A 15,278-nucleotide genomic window follows, 5' to 3' on the forward strand; every position below is an offset into this window, starting at 1 on the left:
AATAAAGTTATATATTCGGATTTTTTGCGTCTATCGCAGTTCGTCTAAAGAAACGCCGCTAATGTCTTGGAGCTACACAGCTTTTCAATTCGGAAGTTTACAATACACCTCCACAGTAGGACTAAATTGCTTTATTGTAGGGAAAAATGGATGTTTACGATACGCCATTGTTCTTGCAACTAAGTCCATTTTAACTAACTTCTAAAGGTGCCGATGCGATAGGCACGCTCCATTGTCTTTTATATTTCGTTTTTAGTTACGCAAAAAGGTTCGGAGTTATGCAAATTTAGTCTATGAGGATTAAGATCCTTTGAATGAGTTGTTAGTCGTTCATCCACTAATTCTCTTTCGAAAGGTTTCCTGTTTGTAAAAATACCTCCCACGTTTTCGCAATTAAGTTTTTCATTCTGTTATTTTAAAATACTATTTTATCCTTGAATTTAAAATAGGTTTTTAATTTTGAATTACTTTCTGGATTTAGGTATAAATTTGTATTGCATACTAAATACATAAAACGAAGCAAATGTTATCTTTAGATAGGATCTTGCTCACCCTTACTAATATTGTCTCTATTGAGTTACTATACTTAGGGTATAATGTAACTAATTTGTTCTTCAAACAGGGGATCCTCAGTACACAAACATCATTCAGACACTACTACCAAAAACTGATCTGTTGCATTTCATAAAATACCAACTAAGTCGTATGCATTGGTAATATAGTTGATAATTGACTGTCTTTTAGCAATCTGTCTGCATGAAAGTAAAATGATTTGAAGCTCCAGGATATTTATTTGACGCGAACCGAAGCTTGATGCCTTATTGTCACCGAAACGTATTACAAATTAGTGTTGAATCGTACCGTGATGTTAGCTTTATGTATCGGATTAATTTTTATGGTCATTTGTAGTGACCGTTTAAGTATTATTATAACAAGAGGGAGTACAAGTCTAGTTGTAAATTAAGTCACGATAAAACCATCAAAATAAATGTTTTTATAAATCAAATATTCGGAGAACATAGCCGAAAAAAATTAATACCTACATAACCCTGCGCAGTATGTTTATCAATAAAATAAATTATACCTACCATTACTTTGAAATAATGCCCTGAAATTGACATCCATGACTATCATATTTTTTATATCTCATGCTCTGAAAGGGTGTCGTTGTTGTTCTAAAAGATGCGCAGAAAGTGATACGTTTATTATGCTCTAGCGCAGAAAAGTGGTGTACTCCTCTGCGTCCCCGTCCCACGAACAACTGGGTGGAAACAAAATGGAAAAATAGTGTCTATATTTCCTTGCCTGGAACAATTGGTAATTGTTTAATTTTACTAATCCCACGTTGATCCTTTTTTATAAAAAATGATGTAAGTAAATTGTTAAAAACAAATTATTCTTGATTTCTTTCGTTGAATTCTATTTACTCGATTTCATAAGGCGGGAACCAAAAGGAATACACCAAAAATATTTTATACACCAGAATCTTATACAGCCACAGTTAAACGTTTGTACGATATTAAATTGGTTTTTAAAGTTATTTAACACTATGTTCATGAAAAAAAATAGAATAAAATATAAGATAAAATTTTCGTATATTATTAATTAAATTGTTATTCAATATTTAAAATACTTTTATTATGTTATTACGTGGTGCGGCGCACCAAGGTCGCGATGCGGTCCGGTTGTCTGTTGCGGCTTTTAGAACGAAAAAGTATAAAATTAAAAAGTAAGAGGCAATCCCGCTGATTTTCATACTATAATGAACAAATCATTTTAAAATTACTGAAGTTTGTTAAAAAATGTGTGTTTTAGTAAATATTGCAATCTAAATAATTTTCGCTAGGGGTTATTAAACTTCACACATGTAGTCTCCGATTGCAAAAAAATGACGGCCGTAGGTCTATTAGGTACTTCAATTACTGATTTTGCGAAATTGCCTTATCTTGTTTGGTTTCCTCGCATTCGATATGAAAAGTAGAGTGTTTAACTCGGGTGAAAGGCACCATTTCCGTCTCGGACTATTGGCGCTCTCACTGCGTTCGAGCGCCAAACTACCTCGACAGAAATGGGTGCCTTTCAACCCTTGGTTAACAATCTACTATTGCTTGTTTGTTCTGCCGTCAACTCAAATATATGTCATATACCATACAATGTATGTCACCACATTCGTGTGGATCCTTATGTTATTGTTCGTGTTCGTTCTGGTTTCCACATCACCACACGTTCGGTAACGTTACCAATTGTACCCTCCAAATGCACGTAAGTACAGCAAAGTACCTTTCGATTGTCGTTAAATTGAAAACGAAATCTGTATCAAATATGCAGCGTTTGTGGTGTAAGTACCGAAAGCTTTACACACAAATGGAAAGGAATATGATCTGTATTCACATACATTTAAAGTTTAATTTTATTTGCACAATCTCGAGTATTCGTGTTAACTGAACGATTATCGATGTTATTGAATTTCTCGCAAAAAATGGATCGTTGTGTGGTCTACGTATGTGAGTAGCATGGATTATACTGGACTCAAAATTGCATGAAATTGCGTCACATTGTCGTTGTAATCCGAAGTGATGTGAAGTTACGGATACACCGTGGGCCCCAATAACCCAACGAACTGACGCTGTTAAAATTTAAAACGGATAGGTATATAAAGTATTCATCATAGATCTATTTATTGCCATTTTAATTAAGTTAATTTCTGTAACAAATTAAATTAGTGTCGTTACGTAGCTTTTTTTTGTTAGTGCCAGAGGTCTAAGCTACGGAGTAATAATACTAAAAATGAAAAATATAGAAGTGAGTTGCGTATAAAATCAATTGATATGGATGCATTTGCCGAGAGATTTTGCGACTATTTAATTCTAAAAAAAAATCTCCCAGAGTATCTAATCGTTTTAGTTATTTTTCGCCTCTAAGTTACAAACTTTTTTACTCTTTGGCATCAGAATCTATGGTTACCTATAGACAGTTGGATACGAGAAAATTACTCGGTCGGTTCCACCTTGTATGGATGCTTTACGCCATTTTAAATAGGTGGCTCAGAATGGTTGTTGTGTTAACTGTGGCTGTGAAGTGACGAATGTATTGAAGAATAGTGTCGCTCTCACTTCTTAGGTTAATCGAGTGCGAAATAAAAGCTTCGGTTTAAATGGTACTTTATCGCTTTGAGAATGTTACAGCATTCATATTGATCATTGGTACTGAGATACTCGATATTTGTCATAAAATTTCGTTTTGAATTGCCATTATCAGATCCACGCATATGCTTACACTTTGAAGGTTATTTTTGAAAATTGGTACACTGCGTAAAAGTCAAGGTCATTGAAAATAAAATGACCAGTAGGGTATCAAAAAATTAAAATAACAAGATAATTCTTAAAAAATCAATCAATTAACAATTCAAGCAGTAAATATAATGTACATACAAGTACATGTTACCTATGAAGGAATTTTGTAACTGATTTATTTTATGGTAAGTACATTTAATACGATACAAGTGCGAAATATAGGAAATTCGAAACGAGTGGCGATAAATAAAATACGAGCGAAGGAAGTTTTTAAATCCACACGAGCTACGAATTACCTATTCGCACATGTATCCTACAACGTTTTATAGTACATGTGACCCTTTAAATTTTTGACATAGTTACGTAATGTGCTAATTATCGCACTAGTGCGGTAAAGTAGCACCATATGTACTGTTAGATATATTATTTACTTAGCTCACAAAATAAAAAGTACCTATCTACGATCTTTTGAAATAACGCGGTTCTTAATTGTAGGTACCTTATCGGGAACGAATGAGAGCACGTGTTTCAAAAAGCCTGGTTTACTTTTAGCATCAGCAAATGTATCGTTAACAACCAGTTGCTTATCTCAATGCCGTGTCCCTTTTTTAGCACCAAGCTGTTAGGCGTGTGTTAAACATATTTTTGACACACTGTACTTTCCAAAACTGCGCAAAATCTTCTTGGGTGGTCCTTAAGTGGCGTCATCGCGAAGCAACTTTGGTTTGTTTGTTTTATCCTCAAACAAAAAATATTCTAAAATAAACTCAATCCTTTTGAAATAGAGCTTAATTTAATGTTCTATTTCATATTTTTGTTTTACGTGTGTAACTAAATATTTGGTTTTGACTGTCTTTATGAATGAAAATGTCCAACCCTTGAAGTAATGAAAAAACAAAATGCAGAAACCAGATAGTATCGTTTACAACAGCTGGCTTTTGAAATTCCTCACGATTTTGAAACTTGTGCAAAACCTTATTTTTACTACGTATTGACTAAGATTAAGTTTTGAACTCGATAAATTATGCTCATTTTATCAAGCTTATTCTATTCATCATCATCATCATCATCAGCCCGTTGCAGTCCACTGCTGGACCTATGTCTGCCTCTCCCTTATTCTCTTATCTTATTATTAATAAGTTTCCAAAACAGTCTCCTTAAACCTATTATACTATTATTCTGGTGGTTTCACTATACATATATGTACATACAGCATGTAATGGAAAATATGTAAAAAAAAATCTACAAATCTATTAAAAAATACGCCAAAAAAGCATGAAATGGCAAATAAACTTTTCTGTAAAGTTCTATTTGCTTGCAGTAAATATACTTATGAACAAGGAATTATTTTGAGGTAACCTGAAATAAAATCATCAGCCGGGTATAGAGATAGATATTTCGTGTTATCTCCAAATCCATTCACATTTTCCTCCCTTTTATCTCCTCATTTCATATTCGCGAAACTACGTGTCAAAAACTACGGCCGCTCAATAAAGTAAAGCAACACACGTCAGAAATCTTTATTGGCACTAGTCCGATATCGCAAAAGCACTCCTGCTACAACGCGCTGATTATGCGGCGGTACCGTTGCGTTACATTACGAGTACACCGACGCATTAGCCGATGTCAGCATTTGGCCCAAGTCACTAGTGTCCCTCCAAGCTATTATAAAACAAATAGGTGAACTTTCCAGTTGGGCTGATGGAGTACAAAAAACATCTGATTTAAGTTCAACTGTAACGGAAATCTGCACCAACTTTGAAGTGACGAAGTGTGGATATGCCATTATAAACGTCATTTTTTCATGACACGTTACAGTGAGCTTGGTCCGACTCTAGGGGCACATAACTGATCTAGACTAGTACGTTTTGAATTTTGATTTGTGATTTGGTTCAATAACAACATAGATAGCTATTTTTAAAACATTTATTTACATACAATATATATACAGTGGTACTACTAAACGAAATTAATAACTAGCTTAAATCTAAAATAGGCCCTTGAGGCATTGTACCAAGGATGCTGGCGGCATTTCCTCGCTGTATCGCAATGCTGATACGTTGTGCGAGGTAGCCGCCAGCTCTTCGGTCACCAGTTACGTCAACCAGACGCTTCGCGATTTCTGCGAACAACTTATGCGCGCTGGGACCCCATGGACCTAGAGTTTCAACACCAAATGGTACAAAATGGTACTCTCTACCGAGGCTCTTATATTTGTTACGATAGCTATTAGGTACACTTTAAGAATGATTCTTTGGGATTACCCGCTGTCGGTTTCATTAGCTTGTTCTTTGGCTCGGCACGGTCTTGTGTGATCGAGTCATCATCTGCACTTGATTTTAGTTGTAACTTATATGTACCTACATATTACAAAGTTAGTCTTTCTCGTAGATAGTTGTCTAATATCGTTCAGACTGCATGATGATGATGTAGGTATAATTAAGATTATCCGGCCAAAAATAGGTCATATTGCTGCAAGTAGAAAGTATATAGTGTTTAAAACATGACAAACGCTCGTGTCTTATAACTTACTTTAATTACGGTTGATAGACGTTCCGATAACACTGTCACAATAGACTTGTCAGGGCTGTTATTTTTATTGTGGTATTTAATGTGTTAATACCCGTGTAGGCTATGGCTGTAGATTATGGTGCTACGTATGCTATTAGCTGATTAACATGCCTATGTGTTTGATTCTCGTGTAAATCTTAAAAATGTAATACTAAGCTTAAAAGTCGATGGATACCATCTTTTCAACGGATTGGCTTTCAATTGGATAACTTATTATTTACTACCGAAAAACGGAAAATTTGTGATATTGCGTATAATATGCTTTTAAGAAGAAGTTAAAAGTTGGATTGCTGTTTTCTCAGCAACCATTCACTGCGTAGCAAATATGCATCGAGTTTCATTAAAGTCGGTTTTGTAACTGTCTGAAGAACTATCCAATTTGACTATATACAGCGAGTACTTTTTCAAAATCATCCCATGTCTCTAGTTCCTTCCTTATTTGCTTTGACACAATGGTGAAATTCCCCTTTTCATAGCATCCATTTTAGTTAGCCCTGTGGTCAAAAGTGTCCCTTCCTGGCTACGTACTTCCTCCTCTCATCTAGTTTTCCTACTCCTCGAGCCTTTACCAAATCGTCTACCAATCAATCTCATTATGTAATCTCGTGAAAGGCTTATCTACATCACTTGTAGTCGTCACTCACCATTTTAGTACTTTCTAGAGTTAATAATCTGTTCTACTGGCTAGCTAGCCAAATTAGCTGACACTATACATTTTTTCAAGCCATGATATTATTTACGTATATTTATTTAGCTAGGTAGTTAATAATTAAAGAGATAGACAAACAGAACAAAAATGAACTTAACATAAGATCCGACGCGCGCTTCAGGCCCCAGCGGTTCGACTAGGGTTTCTGCTCGAGAATTCTCGAGGCGAGAAATCTCGAGAAATTTGTCCTTCGTCGAGACGGGAAAAAAAATCTCAATGCCTCGAGAACTCGAAAAATAAATCTCTAGTGATAAATAACCAGAAAACACGCATATAAAGACGTGATGTGACTATACTATAGTGTATTTCTTTAAGCAGTTAAATAAATGTAGTTACATAAACTTAAAACATTTATTAGTCAACCAACTAAATAAAAAACTGCCTTGATCCGTCCCCTATCGATCTGGCTTCAACAGATTTTCCTCTTTTGAAACTTTTAAACTAATACTCTCAAATGTCTAAATAATTCGTCTTGTTTTAGGTTCATTACTACAATTCGTTTTTTTAGTATTAGAAAAAAGGTCAACAATCTTGACGAATCTTTTTATTGAAAAACGCTTAAAAAAATTAGTAACTTTAATAAATGAACGTATATTATGCTAATGTTACATATTTGCCGTGACTTATTTATCAAAAGTGTTTCTCATTAAAAATACACGTCAAGATCGCTTATCTTTTCTCTAATACTAAAAAAACGAATTATAGAGCCTAAACTAAATTACTATTGATAAATCAAATCATCCCGATACATTCTTATTAGCAAAATAGCACAATATTAGCAGCTTCATTGTTACGTTGAGTACCTATGTAAGTATTCATATTACTTAGAAAAACTTGATGATAAAATATCTTATTGTGATTTGTTTACATTTTGTGAAATACACTATAGCATATCACATCGCCGGCACGCATGCACCTTTAGTTTTTTTGTTGCTGAATTTCGATTATTAAGTGCAATTTATGGTAACTACAAACTTTCCATTTGTTTGATTATTGATCTCACCTACGACACCAGTCTGATTTGTAGTAGAGCAAAAAATTGAAAATAACAAGGTGTTTTTTGAAACTTTCTAAATTTCTCGAGATACTCGAGAAATTCTGGTCGAGAATTACCGTGCCTAGAGAAATAAAAAAGGCCGAGAAACCAGAAACCCTAGGTTCGACCCTAACGCCTCAAACATTTAATTACTGTCATCTACTGCCAACGGTGGCGTATTTGCGGCGTTGGGATTGGAGATGAAACCCCATCACTCTTCTAATAAATTCATAAAGAACTACCTATTTTCATTACCCTCGATTGTACATTAATAACGCACATTTTACATCACTATCAAAAACCGGTAACATCAAAACATTTCGCAAACATTATCGCTAGTTTCATGTCTGCTACTGTAATGCGTCGGTCTTTCAGATCTTCCTTATCATTTGTCGGCACACTTTGATCTGTTATCAAATACTTCGAAATCATATCTTTGACTACCTGAGTATTGTGCACCTTTATATACAATGGATAATGTTTTGATAATGGTAGTATGTGTGGGTGTATTGTTTATCGAATGAATCATTTTGACAATGTGACATATTTTCAGTACCTACCTATTAATTTTAGCTACCTAATATTTAAAGGGTGTGAAACATTGAAGAATAAGAATGTGTCACGTAAAACAATGTGTCTTGTAGCGGTAGTGTAAAACCGCGGTGACAAACAAGCATACGGCCGTTGACAGATCTCAATGAGGGTGCGGTGTTATACAGGTTCGGTAACGCGCATGCAAACCTCCGGAGTTGCGTAAAATCTCAATCTTACATAAAATCTTTTATATGTTAAAATAAAAATTCACCACATTTATTCTGCAGATGCTCAATTCAGCAATCAAGAAGAGGACACTTAAGATAACATGTTTTCGCATGTTAATCTTTTGTTTCTTTAAATCGTACCAAGGAGTCAGTGAAATTGTTTCAAATTAAGCTCGATAGGTTTGTCCGAAATATAGGTTATAGGTTCTCGCGGGCTTGGTTTCCGCAACTCGACGTCATATTATTGCGCCTATTTTGCGTGGTGGGTTGGCGGCACTGTGGCGGCACTATTCTTGCCAACCCAACTCTACCAAGAAGCCCGAAATATATTTGCTAGACGATATAAGCATAAGGTCCCTAAAATAAAAAAATATAAAACCAAACCAAAAAATGTAGCATCAGTAAATATGTCTTAAGCCCGGGCCCGCTCCCGCCGCCGTGTGTGTTAAGTGTTAAATTTGAGCCATATGATTATGTTCTCAGGCACACTTCACACGCAATGTTTTCTAAACAATAATATTATATTGGACACCATGTAACTTATTCCTTTTAACAACCTTGATATTAACTACTACACATATTACAAGGCCCATTTATATGACTGTATCAATTAGTTTGTCAACAACAAAGTAGATTTTTAAAATCATGACTATATTAAAAAAAATATGAATTAGGTAAATTCCTTAATAAACTCCGTCTGATGAACATCACACATTGAAATTCATCAAGCAAATCGAACTATGCTACAGAACATAAAAATGTGGTAAGTACACTTGAAAAACCCTCTAAAAGTTTGTAAGTCTGGTTTATAATCTCACATCCTATTAGTTACTTATTAAAGCTATGTTTTCATATTACCTACATATGATGTGTCTTTTCAAAAGGGGTAAGTATGGTATTCATAGAGAAATAAGCCCTTTTGAAAATACATTCCTCATATACGTTTTCGATATTTAAGTAATATGAACATTTAGTCCACGAATATAAAGCTGTTGAACTACACTAGTGCTCAGTAGTAAACGGAAAAAAAGGCCAACGGTTTGCGAAAATATATGTACATAAGTACATACATATGTATTATGATTCTTGCAGTTTTCTATAAAAAATTTAAGTAAATCAAAACTGATTCAGGATGCAACTTTAGTCATCTTTTCATATCTCATGCTCTGAAAGTGGGTCGTTGTTGTTCTAAAAGGTGCGCAGAAAGTGATACGTTTATGCTCTAGCGCAGAAAAGTGGTGTACTCCTCTGGGTCCCCGTCCCACGAACAACTGGGTGGAAACAAAATGGAAAAATAGTGTCTTTATTTCCTCGCCTGGAACAATTGGTAATTGTTTAATTTTACTAATCCCACGTTGATAGTTTTTTTAATAAAAAATGATGTAAGTAAATTGTTAAAAACAAATTATTCTTGATTTCTTTCGTTGAATTCTATTTACTCGATTTCATAAGGCGGGAACCAAAAGGAATACACCAAAAATTTTTTTTTAAACCTTACACTTGCGTAAATGAGCAAAGGCAGAATCTTATACAGCCACAGTTAAACGTTTGTACGATATTAAATTGGTTTTTAAAGTTATTTAGCACTATATTCATGAAATAAAGTAAAATACAATATAATAATTTCTTATATTATTAATTAAATTGTTATTTAATATTTAAAATACTTTTATTATGTTATTACGTGGTGCGGCGCACCAAGGTCGCGGTGCGGTCCGGTAGTCTGTTGCGGCTTTAAGAATAAAATTAAAAAGTAATTAAAAAGTAAGAGGCGATCCCGCTGATTTTCATACTATAATGAACAAATCATTTTAAAATTACTGCAGTTTCTTAAAAAATGTGTGTTTTCGTAAATTATATTGCAATCTAAATGATTTTCGCTAGGGGTTATTAATCTTCACACATGTAAAGTCTCCGATTGCAAGTAAGTCCTAAGGAAAAAATCATGGCCGTAGGTCTATTGGGTACTTCAATTACTGATTTTGCGAAATTGCCTTGTCTTTTTTGGTTTCCTCGCATTCGATATGAAAAGTAGAGTGTTTAACTCGGGTGAAAGGCACCATTTCCGTCTCGGACTATTGGCGCTCTCACTGCGTTCGAGCGCCAAACTACCTCGACAGAAATGGGTGCCTTTCAACCCTTGGTTAACAATCTACTATTGCTCGCCGCTACTTACGCCATTTCCCGCAATTTGCTGCATTGATTTAATTAAATGATCGTATCGAATTTAGTACACTAGATATGTATTGTAATATCAAGATTGTCGGTTGCTTTGAAGTAGGCCGTAAAGGTTTCTCTGCCTATCTGCATTCTGCAATTACAAGTCTTTTATACGTCTTTCCTGGAAGCGATTCCTTATTTGCAATATCTGCAATCAATTGATCGCTATGTGTATATACAATATATTTAGTAAGTCTAATTTACTGATCCCGAATCTAAAAGACTACTAAGGTTTACATTTTTACATACCTATGTGAAGGCGCAAAAAAATAAAGAATTTAGAAAACATTTCAATATACACAGGTCAGGCATATAAGAATCCAACACTCGGTAGGTTAGGTTAGGTGCCTACATGGTAATTTTTCTAGAGTTTCATTGTTCCTTTATCTTACAAAATGCACACTGGTGAGATAACACAAAGGTCACATTTGACCTGTAAAACCTTTCTCAAAACAACCACACATTTAGCTTCGCGTGGTAAAAATTAGCCTTCAAGGAAAGGTTACATAGTTCACGAGACCCCATTATCAGACCTACACACATTAGGATTAGGCTCAATGGGCCATTGTTCCTTAGTTCCTTATCAGCGAATTCAGGTACGTCGGAAAGGCAAAGGCCCACAGTGGCAGCTAAGGCGCTGTAATACTATTTTGTTCCATTGTAAACAATCATTCAGTATGTTTACAACCTCGGCATTTTATTGTTCTAGTCGGCTTGTTTTAAGTTAGGAAATTGGACCGATTGGGCGTTGCAAATTGTGTACACAGATGAGTAAGGGTTACCTGCTCTTAAAAGTTGATAAGTTAAGTTTTTCACTCATAGTCGGGTCAAAATCTACGTTTTTAAGCATTTTTTAGTAGCTGTGATTTTAAAAGAGTATCCAAAAATGGAAAATATGTACAAATGGTTACAGTTGCCTATATTAATCAATCACTGTTAAAAGCGTTATTGCGCGAAAAAACCCAAAGTTAAACGTCATAGATGAAAAGAGTAAATCCCTAAAAAGACGTCAGATAACTATATATATTTAAAACTACAAAAGTAGACGATAAAAACAAGCAAAACAGCGTATATTGGCGGCAATGATGTCCCTTTAACTATTAAAAGAGAAAGGATATATCATATTCAACATAATATTCGAGAGAAATATATGTTATATATGCGCTTATCGAAAGTTAAGGTGAATAAAGCTGGATTGTTGTTTTCCCGAAACGATTGCAATAGAACAAATTGGTAGCAATTTGATGATGACACAGTAATGTTAGAAAACGAGTTACTGCAGTTAGTTATTGCTTAATTTTTAAGCAACCAGCCAAATCGGGCTCAAACCGTTATGATAAGGAATTTGACTTATTTAAATTACTCAAATAAAGAGTGGCCTTGTCGCTGTCAATTCATACTATTGCTGTAATTAGATATAAGTATCATTGTGTAAATTAAGAAGTTTATTGGCGGCCTTATGACGGATTTTCGTTTGTTTTTCATATTTGATCAAGATTACAATTTTATATCGTCCATGGTAACGAAGGAGCTATAAAGCATCACAGACGTAATTTCCCTATTTGACTCATGTCATATTACACAGGTGAAACCCGTTAAAAAGCAATTAGTGAAACGTTTATTTACATTAAACTAGAATCACCTGGTAAATAATAGTAAGTTGCGTTACAGTTGTTTTACAAGTAATTTGAACAATTTGGCATGTAACGAAATATAACTAGATTTCTAATTTGCATTTAAAGGAACTGTCGAAATACGGACATTTGCTAAAGAAATTATTACGTAACAAATATACCGTTGGAGTCTTTTGATCCGTTAAATGGGTTAATTTAGGATTGATCTCCCAGCAGGGAGCCTTTTTTGGCATTGAGTTGTAGATTTTGAGATACTGATCTAAATATCTAAATACTTACTATCGACATAGTCAAAAGGGGTGTAAATGGTGTAATTACAAACATTATAATTTTGAATTTTCTCTAAAGCATCGTATCCGGGGCTAAAAAAAAACTGACCCTGACTAAAACAATCTTAGAGCATTCTTGATAACGCGTAACAAAACGTAATACATTAACTGAATATGCTAGACATATTTATGGGACTGCATTAAAGTAATACAAAATTCAGAAACGATAGTCAAAATCCGACAAACGTACACAATGCACAAAACGCCCCTTACTATACTCTGTATCTTTAGGTATTTAAATAAAAGTAAACAAAATCTACCCTCAAATGGCTCCTTAAGCCAGTAGATGAAAACATCAAATATAATAATAGGTTAAAAGTTACAAATGCCATAACTTTATAAGTTGGTTTAAATTTATTTTCAATTTAGGTATCGCAATTATAACGATGATCACTTTGAGGATAACTAATGTCATCCAAAGTATCTTGTAATTTGTCAGTTATCTTTATTTATCTCATGTTTGAACGTACCTAATTGAGGATTGAGATTACATTTTATTTTAAATGGTAGGTTTTTTCTTAACAATTTTGTTTGTTCGACATATAAATCTAATACATATTATACTGTCTTTCACTTTATTTTAGTAATCTTTAGACGAGAGAATAATCTCCGTGCAAACAAGAGTGTCTTTGAAACGGAAGCCAAGAGTAAACATAACATTAATACTCGTGTCACCTACGGTTTATTTTTCGTTTAATATGTATGTAATCTGTAACATACATTTTTTTTCTTAGCTGGATATTCTTGTTTAAAACAGAACTCATGTTCGGGTAAAATCACAGCGTTTGGGATAGCCGCCATTATAAAAATGTTGTAATCTTCGTTAAAACATACTTGGTCATGTAGAAAACACGCTTGACAATTACGTATATGCAAGATGTACCCTGATGTTTGTTTCCTCTTTAGCATGTGTTGATGGGTACATTTTAGTTAGAAGTTTAATACTGATCTGGGTAGTCCTGCGAATAGGAGAGTTAAACATGCGCCGAGCACGGGTTGCGCGCGCATCACAGGCTTATTCGGATCTCGAGATAATCACAAGATCTTGAGACGTTTTAGAGATCAACTAGATCTACATTAGATATCGACTAGATGTGACTTGGATATCTAAGTCATAACTTGTCGAAATCGTTCAAGAGGACCTCCAGAATCGCGGAAACGTCAAATTATTACATATCTATCTTACAAATATCTTTCAATTATCCGTATCGTAACTTGTTGAAGTCTAGTAGAAATCTAATTCATTTTCCGAATCGAGCCGTCAGGCTCAGTTCTGTGCCGTCCGTCAACGTTTTGTCAAAAGTTATGAATAATCGAACATTTTTCATCCCTGTTCCACGACTTCTAGAAACACTTGATCAGCTAACTGCTGGCTTCGACCTGGCTAATTGAAGCATTCTGCACCAAAATCACATCGCGAGAACATCAATTCTCTGAGTTTTATTATTTAATGCATTGTTAAACATTTAGACGCCATCAATTTGATACTAACAGAGTTCGAGAAAACAACATAAAGTACGTACATAATATACAACACAGCAAATACTTAAGTTTAAAAGGAAAATTTACCTAATGCTGGTAAACAATATTTATTAAAACTTCCTGACCATTAACATATTTAAACAGCATGATTATTGGAAAATGCATAACCTCAAAGGCTATGACGCGATATCTTACGTAGAAGCGAACCTTGAAACATTTAAGAACCAAACCCAAATCATGTAACGAGTATGTTTTCGGTTGTCATAACGAGCACTTAAATTGTATATTCCACATGTTACAAGGAAGCTGTAACATGTGGAATTTGTATGTATGGCTGCAGTTTGTATGGTGGCAGAAGTCATTATGAACGCAAAATGACAGAGTAGGTACAATTAGGCATTTTCTTTCGCAGGTAGCTACCTTAGGTTAGGTTAGAGTTTCAAACACACATACGGCGCGATTCGGGAAATGAATTAGACATTTAATAGATATGGAATAGTAAAGATATGTGACGTTCCACGGCAAAAGGTACCATTGCATCGGCTGAATATTGTAGCGGCGTCAATAATAGCCTAAGCGCCAGCCGCCATAAGGTACCTTTTCCATGGAACGTCACATCATCATCTCGGCCATAAGACGTCCACTGCTGAACATAGGCCTCCCCCTTTGGGGGGTGTATGCCATAATCGCCACGCTTGGCAGGCGGGTTGGCGATCGCAGTCGAGTACACCGAATTTGAGGGACGCTGCTGCCCGTCCACCTGGTGGTCTTGGACGTAGTTTAAGGACATACCCGGGTCCTGGACGTAGTTTAAGGACATACCCGGGTCCGTCACATATCTTTACTATTTCATAATATATCTAGTGAATGTCTAATTCATTTCCCGAATCGCGCCGTTAGGCGATCATCGTGGTTGCTTCCAGATGTCGTTGGATATCTTAAGTTGCAATAACTGAGGAAAATAGGCAATATAAACGTATGACTTATTCGCATGCCACAAACGGGTACACGCTTAAGATTAAACAAAGCCACATAACATAAAGATGACCGTAGATTTGATTTGCTAACACAATCCTTACTTAGCATCGTTACAACTAACATCTAGACTCAACAAGGTGTCTAGTGGCAACGCGCAGCTGGCATCTATAGAAACTAAAGATTCTAATCACCACTCAAGCTCAGACAATTATAACGCTTAGGATGTTTTAGTTGGGGTTAAAATCGCGTGGGACACTTTCGAGTT

Source organism: Cydia splendana, chromosome 15 (genome assembly GCF_910591565.1).
Source record: "Cydia splendana chromosome 15, ilCydSple1.2, whole genome shotgun sequence".
Classification (NCBI taxonomy): Eukaryota; Metazoa; Arthropoda; class Insecta; order Lepidoptera; family Tortricidae; genus Cydia; species Cydia splendana.